At 37.8% G+C, this 12,648-nt stretch overlaps 1 long non-coding RNA gene across 1 annotated transcript in view; it reads left to right on the top strand.

The window, feature by feature from the left end:
* LOC139081426 (uncharacterized) overlaps positions 1 to 12,648 on the top strand; it is a 368,420-nt gene that overhangs the window by 338,516 nt on the left and 17,256 nt on the right. The window lies entirely within an intron of this gene.

Here is a 12,648-nt window from a genome sequence, read left to right as displayed (position 1 = left end):
ATCACTGATAAATCATAAAGAAATATTCCTTTGCCTAGCTGTGTCTTCTGTGTGTGTTTATCTTCTTCATGGATGGCACGTGGCTGAGGATCCACTTATTGGATTTCAAGATCCTCCTTTTCTAGAGATAAGGCTAATTTATATCTACTTAATTCTGAAGTTTACCATATAAACTAGACTTCTCAAGACTCCACCCTAGGACTTCTTTTTTATTTTTCCTACCCTTTTCTGAGGAAATTTTGTGACTGTCATGGTTTCATTTCTCATCTAAATGACTATTTCTAATTTTCCTTTCTAGCCCCGGTATTTCCTCTACATTTAAGGTCCTATATACAATCACCTATGGACACATCCGTTTGTATGTCTTGTAATCATCTCAAATTTGACATACAAACAGACCTCCTCCTCTCTTCCCCCAGATGTGATATTCCTCTAATATTCCCCATTTCAGGGAATTACACAGCCATTTAATTAGCTGCATAAGTCAGAACTCAAGAATATTTTTGAGATCTGCTTTTCTTTCTCTCACCATATTCAGTGAATCACCAAGTCTTGCCTATTCATTATCTCTCAGATTAAATTATCTCAAATACCTGCCAGCACACTTATTCATGCCACCACGCCTCTCACTGGATTCTCCTATTTTGCTTCTTGGCACTTTCTAGTAGCTATTCTTTTTTTTTTTTTTTTCCTGCTTTGTCTCCCCAAACCCCCCGTGCACACAGTTGCGTATCCTAGTTTCAGGTCCTTCTAGTTGTAGGATGTAGCTATTCTTTAATGCACACAGATATGGCTAAAATCCTTCTAGTCTTTCCTTGCTTGAAGCTTTTATGATACATGCTGGAGCCTATAACATGGTTTATAGTTAAGGTGGCTTTATACTTTGTCATCTAAATTAGCACATATTTAGATGTGAAAGGGAAGTGGTGTTTATAATTACCCCAACAATTAGGGTGATAAGAATAAAAGGGGAGAATCTGAGGCAAACCCAGATGTATGGATACCCTTCCTATAATGTTCTGCATGATTTAGTTTCTTACTGTTATTTTATGCTATACTCCTCTTCACCCCCATGCACTAGAAGCTTTCTTTTAAATCCCATAACATTCTTTTTCTCGTTTCAGAGCTTATGTAAAGTTGGTTTTTTTTTGCCTAGAACACCTTCCTATGAAGCTCTCTAAATCACATGTTCTCCACTGTAACTCCCTACTCATCTTTCAGAGAAAATGCTCTTTCTTTATGAACACTTTGCCTTCCTCCCCATTGCACCTTCTGTTTCTTCTTCCTAGTACTGTTCATAGTGTCGGGTATACAGTAAATTCAATAAATATTTGTTGATTAAATGAATGAATAAATGTGGTGTAACTAGATAATGAATAATGTAATTCTTATACTATTTGTCTTTGCTACAAAAATGTTTGTTTCATATAAACAGCGACCATGCCAACATGGAACACAGTGTTTTGCACATTCAGTGCTGTCCCAGAGCCAGCTCATTCTGGTCTGCAAGTGCAGGTTATTAAATTTTCAGGAATTTTATGAGCCAGTTGGTAAACAGAACTATTGTTAGAAGTTAAATTATATAAACTTACAACTAAATAACTTATAGTAAAAAGAAGAGGTAATAAATAGTCACATCCCATTGCTTCTTAATCACTACACTTTTCTATATTCTTTGGTCTTGAGATGACTTTTGAATATTGTATCTGTATGGTTGAAATACTATATAACGGTGTGTTACTATGCATCTCTGCATTCGGTGACATACATACATGCCTTAAAATCAGTCGTGGTGGGAATATTTGCACCATGGAAGTCAGTGATCATTACCATTTATTGTTTTGTTGATTGTCTAGACTTTTGAAAATGATGGAGAAAACGTTAATAGTGCAGAAAATGATAAATTTATTATCTCTAGCCATTACATTGTCACTAAGACTGGAACCTGAGGAAATATTCCTGTAGTGTTTGGAAATTATTATGATTCAGCAAAAATCTTGCTAATGTCATTGACTACTGAATGAAGTTTTGACATATGTCTTCTTTGTGTCATTTGCCTCTTATTTGTTAACACAAACAAAGCCATCAATCAACATTTGTGTTAGAACAATACCCATTTGTTAATTGCAACCATAGGTTGACTGTGGATGTGAAATACAGCAAAAATCAAGGAAATATACTTGTGATAATGACTTGGCAATATGGAATCTATAATAAAGAATATTACACATTTTATTATTATTTGTAAATTGCTGCTACAGACCCTTCTATCTGTTAAATTTATTTAAAAACTGATATTTGTGTACAAATATTCATACCTTGTTTTCAGAGTTGATGGTTAAATATTTACTGATGCACCACTGCTCACAGTAGAAACTCAGTGGACATATGAAAGAATATATTGTTGGCTAACTCTTCTATATGTCTCCTTTCTTGTTGTGGAACATATCTCTAATAAGAGTGGTAAGATTCTTGAGTGACCAGGAGAGTGGAGGTTGTGGGGAAGGAATGGCATGGTGATGGTACTCTGCCTTCATTGGTTCCCAAATTTGGAGACAGTTAGTAGGGGATAGCAGGTGTCGTCTTACTTTTTTCTTTTCATTACATCCTATTTATAAAGAGATATTGGTTTTAAACAGTCCTGAGTAGAGTTTCTTGTAAATATAACTTGAACTGTCCTATTGAATAATAATTGGAATTTCATCTTGAGCTATTATTAGTAAATATCTTAATCTTGGTTTTTGGTCTTGTTAATATTTGTCTTTTGTTCCTCACTGGCAGGTGAGAATTGTAAATGTTGTTCTCCCCTGCACATGAGAGGTGTGTTCTTTATAAGCCCTCTCTTATTGGATTCTTATGAAACAGTTGTTTCCAAGGACAAAAATTTGCTTTCTACTTTCATTCTCCTCAGTAATTTTCCTGTGCACCCTCTGGCTTGTCCATTCATAGCCATCATTGGCTCGACTTCCTCCATGTCAAGGTTTTCAGTGAACTTTGATTATCTCATGCTCAAAGTATGCTCAAAGGATCAAAGGATGATGTATGATATTTACTATGTGAATTAAAAACGCTATTTTAATTGTCTTTTTGCTCCTTTATGTATATGTATGTATGCTAGAACTCCTGAGATGACATTTTTATTCTTTTTAATCATCTAATTATTCTCTGAAGGGAAAAAATGAAGCAAACCTATTCTCATATCTCTATTCATTCATAGTAACTTTAGAAATATGCCGTTCGTTTATTTCTGTGGTTTGAGTATAGAATCTTAGAAAGAGAGAAATGAACATTTATTGTGTACTTGCCTTAATGACCTCATTTTATATAAATGGCTTTAATTAATTCTCACAGCCCTGTAAGCAAGTAACTATTGTCACCCTTGGGAAATGAAGAAACTGAAAACTAGAAAAGATTGTCAACTGGCTCAGGGAGAGTAGCAGAAGCTGGATTTGACCTCAAGTCTGTCTGACTTTAAAGACTGTACTTCTCATTATGATGGAGCAATTTTGTTGTTGTTGATCTTTAAAATATCAAATACCTAGTTGTGAAATGATAGCATAATCAGTTTTACCACTTCTCCATTACCTAGCAAGGAGCAGAATGAAGCAGAATAAAGCCTGTAGAGAAATTAAGAGAGAGATTGAAAGTCTCATCATGGCTCCTCAAAGGCTTGCTGTCTTGGACAGTTAATTTGTCTTATTTTTGTGCTTCAGTTTCCTTCTCTTTAAAATTAGGCAAAGAACTTGATCCGTTAGGTTTCATTTTAATTATAACAGTCTTAAGTTTTCTTTACTTCTAAATATTCCTCATAAACACTGAAAATATTTTCTTCTTGCAGAAAATTTTTTAAAATAGTAAGCAGATATCCCAAACCTGAGAATAATACAATAATTGAAAAATGTTGGCTGCCATTTAGGGATAAAGAACCGATTGCATTTTGCTCCGGATTACATTAGAACAGCATTTTATCATTAGATCTTACTTTGATTGATATTACGCAGCTGTCGGCATGGGCACGTGATATTTTCTTTTGACTGAAAGCAGACCATATGAGTGTCTAATTTAAAACATTCAAACAGGAAGGAATTGTGGTTTTCACGATGGATGGTCAAAAGGTCAGGATGGTGATGGGCTGTGTCTTCTGAGGATTATTACCATGGTTACTAGGGCTTCACATGATGCATTTAATGGAGAGCCAAGTGCTTCCTGGTGTGGAGCAGCTGGAGAGCTCTGACAAGGCCATGACCTGAGTCTGGAAATGGAGCCTAAAGTGATCAGTCAGTATTGAAATAAAGGATTGCCTATAAAGCTGCAGAGTCAAATGCTGTCTCCCAGAATTGTGCAACGATCAATTAATCAAAGGAAGCAGGACAGATTGCCCAGGATGAGGTCAGCAACCAGAGATTCTGCTGCAGCTCTTTGATACTAAAGGCAATAAAAAACTGTGCTTTGTAAAATACGTTTTATCTGTGTCATAGGACTTATATTTTCTTCCACCCATTGAATCATGGATTCTCATCATGCCCCATGTGTTAATCTTGTCTATGGCATCCTTGATAGAATGCCCAGTCAGAAATTTCAGAGTGGCCCTTGTGGTTTTGACCATCGTATATGAAGCTAAATTTATGGACTTTTAACTTTGTACTTGGCACTGCACTGTGTGCTTTGTATGCTTTATTTTATTTTGTCTTTGTAACAACCTTATGAGGTATGTATTGTTATTTTCTCTATTTTACCGATGAGGAAACTGAGCCACAGAGTTTGTGACATGTCCAAGCAGTCACAGATGATAAGTAGCACCTGTATTTTCACCCATGTCTGTCTGACTTTATAGTGCATTCTCTTCCAGTATCAATCAATGACCAAATCCCATTACTTCTACCTCCCTGATATTGCTTGTTTCATTCTCTTTTCCATATTTCCATGGCCATTGTGTTAGCACAGCCTTTTATCAACCCTCACCTGGATTATTGCAAAAGGTCTGCTAAAGGTGTATATACCCACAGATCACCCTACCATTAGAGTGATCTTTATAAATACATAAAATACAAATCTGATCGAGCTACTCTTCTGCTGAAAATCCTTCAATCCGTGACTACTGCATAGACTGTAATGTCCAAACTCCTTAGCCTAGCAACAGTATTCCTTACAATCTAACTACAACTTGTCTTTGCTGCCTTGTGCCAACATTTCTTGCCACTTTCCCTGAGAACATCCTTCACTCTAATGGCACAGTTCACGAACGCCTAGCTTTTATCTGAACATATCGTACACTTCTACTCTCTCATGTGTTTGGAAGTCTATGCCCAAGGGATTATGAAACAGCAAGTAATGCCAGGGTGCCTTACTTCATTAAGCGTGGGGTGAGAGGGCATAATTTATAGTGTAACATAGAAAAAAAAGCACTGAAGGATTTTTGTCTTTGTTGTTATCCTTTCTTCACTGGTTTAAAATTAAAGGAAAGCTTTTATGTTACTGTGGCACCCTGTTAACTCCTGCCAAAGGTCAAGGCTGGCTGTGAAGCCCACCCCCTGCGGAGCCAGCAATGGGAAGCTGCCTGCACATTAGTGGGCAGCTGAGGCAAGGACTTTTGCGAGCACATATCGAAAGGATACACAGTGGTGAAATCTTAAGTTCAGCAGTAGCAGGTCTGTGCAGAAGCATTCAAGAACCAATGACTAAATGTATACAACTACATACATGTGCATATAAAACATCACTTGAAGCTATTCACCAACCCATTCTATTTTCAGTAAAATATAAAAGCTTTATCATACCACCTAGGCATATTTAAATGTAATTTGTAAGCCAAGATGTTTGAATGTATTTCTAAGAATTTTATGTTTCTCAAGTTGTATAATTCTAACAGTAAAACATAACTTTTGAATATTATTCAAAATATTTGCTCAGTGATATTTCTTTATGATATATTTGTAACTTGTGCCTTGATTTAATATTATACCAGTAAATTCTCTGTAGTTAATAATAAAAAACAAAGTCAGTAATGACAAGCGAATCTAACTCTGTGCTGTCCATTATATCATCTTTTTCTTTTCTTTCTTTCTTTCTTTCTTTTTTTTTTTTTTGAGGAAGATCAGCCCTGAGTTAACATCTGCTGCCAATCCTCCTCTTTTTGCTGAGGAAGACTGGCCCTGAGCTAACATCTGTGCCCATAGTCCCCTACTTTATATGTGGTACGCCTGCCACAGCATGGCTTGCCAAGTGTTGCCGTGTCCGCACCTGGGATCTGAACCAGCAAACCCCGGGCCACCAAAGTGGAATGTGTGAACTTAACTGCTGCGCCACTGGGCGGCCCCCCATTATATTGTCTTTTTAAGATAGTATCTGTAGGTGTGTTAATATGTTTAAATTGGATGAACCACTAAATATATTCCAAACAATCATTATGTGGATAATTTTTTTCCACTAATGACTTGTAGAGAAGAATATTATCTACAGGATCATATTCAGCAAGCAAAGTAATTATTATGTCAATATTTTCCTAAATGAAGCTGTCTAAATTGAATAGAAGATTGTACTATGTATATTAATTTATTCATTGATTTTGCCACCCCCATATGCTTTTTACGAAACCTTAAATCCTCCATGATGATAGTTTTAAGTTAATTCATTTTGCCGTTTACTCTCTAAAAGTAAAAAAGACACAAGCTTAATGAATTTTGTAGAAATTTTTATTGCTTTTGTGTGATTTCCCTGCCTGTTGAAAGAAGAAATAGAGAGCTTGCTGTTCCCCCGTGCCTTTGGTTCCTCTGAGAGGATAGGTAGTTTTGAGTGCCCTGTCATAATCTAGGAAGGATGATAACAGTTATTTCCCTAAATATGTTAAAATCAGTCAAAAATAGTTTTGAAAAGAACCAAAACATTTGCGTGCAAGGTAAACCTTTTATACTGCTGGAGTTGGCAGTAGGCCCAGCAGCGCTGCTTTGATACGTAAACCGTGCCATGCCTGGTCTCTTTCTATTTTGAGATATGGTTCCAACATGGCACTTCTAAATTAGCAAGATTCAGCAGTAGGACTCCCCCCAGTTTGATTTTTATATATTACAAGAGAAGGAAGATTTTTAAGCTGGAAGTAGACAATTATTGAATTTATTGAATTTAAATGTTTGGCAGTTCTTAGGATTGAAGCACCTTTTCCAAATCAGGGTTTATAGTTGTATGTCTTTTTTTTTCAATCTAGAAAGATGATTCTGCCAATATGTTCACTAGAGAGATTTTAAAATTCTTGATTTTGATACAAATAGATTGCTTCTTAAGAGTGAATTCTACACTTGGTAGGAAATATGGATTTCTCTTAGAATTTTTCTGAGGGTTTCTAAGACATTAGGACACTCGTTTTCGTCTTTTGTTGGCTCTAGCCCCCACTCACCTCACCCCAGTTGGCTCTTGATCCCTGGGATGAAAAAACAGCTGTGAGGGAACAATAACTTGCCGAGCCACTGTAGTTTATCACACTTGATTTACAAACACCACTCTGACTTCTGAGCTATTTCTTTCAGCAACATTCTTTAAGGAGATTTTTATCCCATGGCCAGCTCTACACATAGGCAGAGGTGATAACTGATTGCACAATGTATCTTTTGCAAAAGGCTCACCTACTCCTAAATAAAATTCATTAATGATAAGGAAAATACAAATAATAAGAGTTGGTGATCCTTAAGCATTCATTGCATGCCAGGCATTGGTCTAGGTGCTTTATATGTATTAACTAATTTAATCCCAACATTGACCGTGTAAGGCAGGTATGCCATTGTTACTCCAGCACCCAAGAGAAAACTGGAGTACAGAGAGATTAAGAGTTACGTTCAAGTTCACACAGCTGGTGTTAGTAAGTGACAGAGCAAGGTTTGAACTCAGCCAACCTGGTTTCAGGTAAATTTTTTAACTACTATGTTCTATTGCCTCTCACCGTTCGAGAAATATGTATTGAGTGCCTTCTATATGCTCAGCTCAGTGCTGAGTTCTAGAGTGAACAAAGTAGGCACAGTATCTAATCTCACATGGACCAAAGATTACTGGAGGGTGCAAACAAATAAATGAGCCACTAAAAGTCTGGCATACTGAGCTAATGTGAAAGCTTTTCTTCTGAATCAAGCATATATCATCACTAGATAAAATATAATAACTTTTTTTTAAGGATTTTATTTTTCCTTTTTCTCCCCAAAGCCCCCCGGTACATAGTTGTGTATTCTTCATTGTGGGTCCTTCTAGTTGTGGCATGTGGGACGCTGCCTCAGCGTGGTTTGATGAGCAGTGACATGTCCGCGCCCAGGATTCGAACCAACGAAACACTGGGCCGCCTGCAGTGGAGCGCGTGAACTTAACCACTCGGCCATGGGGCCAGCCCCAAAATATAATAACTTTTGATACACAGCCATTGAAAAAGAGAGAGAAATTCCCAAAGCCAGCTATGATGGACGAACTCTAAGAACAGTAATCGGGAACTATGGATGAAGAATTCATGGGCGTACATGAACTTGATCTGGACTTGAATGTCTGCCACAGGAGCTTCTGACATCCCCTGAGAAGGTAATATCCAGGCTTCAGGCCCTGTGAATGTGGGGAGCTGATATTGAGTCATCTGTGTAAAGTTTGGAGTACCTAGTTTTGTCCTATCATAAACTAAATGAGAACTAGAGAAATTTCTCCCCTTGGCCCACAGAAATGGAAAGAAGTTTGCCATCTAATTGCTGTCATTGGGGAAAAAAGAGTCTCCTGCAAGAAATCAGAACCTCTGGCCTGTGCCACACTCAGGTTTGGGTCCTAATTCATATTTACTTACATAATGTAGCCTCCACTTTAGCCAAATGATTAACCAGTTGGGGACCAGTGAATTCCCTGTGGTCTTGGAAGAAGAACAAAACATACAAAATAGAGAAATCAAAATTAATATTCAATGGGAGTTTTGAATTCTGACTAGTCAGAGTCAAAGAGAATTTCCTTGCTGAGAAGATGTGCTGTAAACCATCTTGCTAGTATGAGGAAAGAACAGATAAAGGGGCCAGTGAAGAAAAAAGCAGAACTGAGAATTAGGAAGAAAACTCCAAAGTCCTGAAGACATATGTGGACATCCAGAATACAACCAATTCTGGACTTTTTAGTAATGTAAACCAATAATTCCTTTAAAAAATATTTTAAACCACTTTGTGTTTCTGCCGTTTGCAACCAGAAGCCCTAATATTCAGAATATGAGTACTGAAATTCTGACTATCTTCCAAAAAATTAGTAGCAACCCTAGGTCCCCTTTATCAAAGGAGGAAAGGAATTATAACTGGTAAAGCTTCCCATTTGGGACAGGGTAAGTTAAGCTGTGTAACACACAGCCCCCAAAATCTTATTGGCTTTAAACACAAAATTGTATTCCCCGTTCACATTCTTGTTCATCAGGGTTTGGTTCTCGTGTAGCTCTGTCCTGTCTTCATTCTGGGGCCAGATTAAAAGAGCAGCTCCCATCTGGGACATTTCTGATCCTGTAGCAGAAGGCAAGGAAAAAATGGCAGAGCCAGAGGATAACTCAAAGCTTCTACTCGAAAGTGACATGTTACCTCTCATCTCTCATTGGCCAAAGCAAGTCATATGGCCAAGCCTGATATCAAAATGGTGAGGATGTATAATCCTCTTACAGAGAGAAAAATATTTGAAACAATAATAAAATCTCTTCACACACTTTTGCCATATAAGTAAAAAATACACGTTTGAAAATATTCACATGATTCACATGACCTGTCAGAATTGGTGTGGTATCCAGGATCTGTTCCAGGACAGCCACCACTCTCTGCAGCTGTATCATTTTTCCCTCTGATTTGCCTAGAAATGTAGGAGATTGACTATAGACAAAGGGGCCACTTTCTACTTAGAAACACTGGGTGCAAAGTGAATAGTAGGCCTTGAATTTCATATCCCATTGTTTTGATCACAGTTGCACTGTTCAAGGAATTCGTGTCCACTGTTGCATTAATTTTTTTGATCCAGCTCCCTGTGCAGCCCTCTCTTATGTTTTAGCGAGAACAACTTCATCCGTATTGTGCATGCTTACAGTTACTCTGCTTTTTGTCCCCCAAGACCTCTGCTCTTTGAATATACACATGGAGGCATTGCCATGCCTCTGCAATAGGACACAGAGGTTTGAAGTGGATTCATAACTTACCTGAACAGGCCCTCTTTCCAGTAACTTCCTAAGTGGTTAAACCAGGTAACAACTCCTACTCTTACTGAGAGTTCTCCTTGGGGACTCTTGGTGTCTTCGGTGCTGAGAAACCACAGTTGAGACCGTCCCAGTCCACCAGACTCCACAAAACAAAGACTATTCATTCTCAATCACTTTCCTTACAGGATGCTCTATGCCAGAAGTTTACCCATCTTTTCTCTTGCATGTGAGGTTCACTCACCCAAGTGGAATGTGGGTTGAATTGTATTCCCCCTCCAAAATCCACGTGTCCAAGTCCTAACCTCCAGTAGCTCAGAATGTGAATTTAATCTGAAACAAGGTTGTTTTAGATATAATTAGTTAAGATGAGGTTATCCTGGAGAGAGTGGCCCCTAATCCAAAATGATTGGCATCCTTATACAAGGCGGGATTTGGGCCCAGGCACACATGCAGGGAGAACACCCTGTGAACCTGAAGGTGGCCATCTACAAGCCAGAGACAGAGGTTGGAACAGATCTCTCCCTCACGGTCCTCAGAAAGAATCCACGCGGGCAGCTTGAGCTTGCACTTCTAGCCTCCAGAACTGTGAGACAATAAATTTCTGCTATTTCAGCCACTCAGTTTGTGGCCCTTTGTTTTGGCAACCTTAGAAAACTAATACAAACCCCTAGCGCCGAAAAGCGTTCTAAGGACTTCTTACATTGGTCTGGGATATTTATCCTAGATTTCATGTAATACTTCTGAAGTTTTTCTTTTCATTACATACCATAAAAACACTTGAAGATTCACAATATTTCATCGTCTAACCTGTATATCCTAATTGTCCTATGTAGCTGAAAGTGGTGCAAAAGTTCTTTCTTATAGCATGGGCTCATTTGTTTGTTTGGAGAGAAAAACGCTCAATTTGAAAATGTGCATTGAGTTGCTGAGGTGGCTCTAGGTTCCTGGGTTTGGAGTAGCCAGGGAGTTTTTCAATCAGTCCCAAGATATAGGGCTCCAGCAGGCGAGAAAGTGTTTTAAAGATGAGCCTCTGTCCTTTATATGCCCCTGCCGATAACTGAATTCACTGCAGTACTCCTCTGAACTCTTCCTCCGAATCAAATCAGAGGATGTTACAGGTGTCCGCCTCAGGGTTTCTATTTTAATTTCAACTTTGCCCACATGAAGAAAAGTTTGCTGAATTCTGTTGGGTTTACTCCATTTTTTTAATGCAAGGTGGGTGGCATCTATTGTCTTCCAAAATAAGTACTGTCAAGGTTTATAAATGTTAAGGTTGTATTAGTACGAGGAGAAACTCATTGGTCTGTAAGTGTGAATATTGAAAACATGAGATAGCATATTTATAAGTCTCTATAATTGGACCTGTACAGTTATTTGCTGTAGGAAATGAGGCAGCATCCCACAGGAATTACCTTCTTTTAAAAATTATTTCAATAGTCTTTTGTTTTCAGAAATTGTTGAGTTACTTGAAAGTCATTCCTGAACTTTCAAATAAAACCTTATCTAAAAATGACAAACATTTTCTATTCAAGATGTTTTTACGTCTAGAAACTGGAGCTCTTGTTCCGAAAATCATCCTCTTTACACAATACTCCACTGCAAAATGTGAAAAATATTGTTAGTTTGTTTTCAGGAAGATTGCATTTTTGTTAAGCAAAGACTTTCAAAATGGCATATCCTACATGATTCCATGTATGTAACATTTGTGAGATAATACAATTATAAAGAAAGAGAACAGATTGGGAGTTGCCAGGGGCTAGGGATGGGGGAGGAGAGAGTTCTGGTTATAAAGGGGTACACAAACAAATCTTGCATTTGTTACAAGATGGTACAGTGGAGTATTTTGATTTTGGTGGAAGTGAGGAAGGGACACATGATAACGTTGCAAAGAGGCACACACACATACACTAATGAATGCATGTATAGCTAGCGAAGTATGAATAAGGTCAATGGATCATACCAATGTCCTGCTTGGGGTATTATACTATAGTTGTGTTAGAAGTTAATTTTGTCTGGGGGAGGGTGCACAGGGTTTCCCTGTACGTTTCTTTGCAACCCTTCATGAATCTGGAATTTTTTCAAAATAAAAAGTTAAAAATATTGAACTGAATAAAAGAAAAATAACACTATAAAAGTCTTGGAAACCACTTAATTCCCTATCTTGGGTCTAGGATTCTGTAAAAAGAAAAATCTGACTCCTCACTACGCTTTGGGTCCTCTCTGCTGCCTTCATGTTCTCAAGCACCAGGAGGTGCTGCTATTTCTAACTTGTATAACATTCTTAGGAATTATCAGATTTCTTTCATTGGGCCAAAAGATCATTTTGAACACAATTAAGGTTGAAGTAGATTCTTTACAAAGAAGGTGTAGCCATCTTCTTCAGGAAGACCTGCTCAGTTTTCAATACATAATGAGGATCCTTGGAGACGGCTGTTCGTGCTGGCCTTCTGTATTAGCTGTGGATATAGGAAATAGAAATC

The sequence above is a fragment of the Equus przewalskii genome, chromosome 2 (assembly GCF_037783145.1).
Source record: "Equus przewalskii isolate Varuska chromosome 2, EquPr2, whole genome shotgun sequence".
Taxonomy (NCBI): domain Eukaryota; kingdom Metazoa; phylum Chordata; class Mammalia; order Perissodactyla; family Equidae; genus Equus; species Equus przewalskii.
This window is presented reverse-complemented; position numbering and strand designations above follow the sequence as displayed.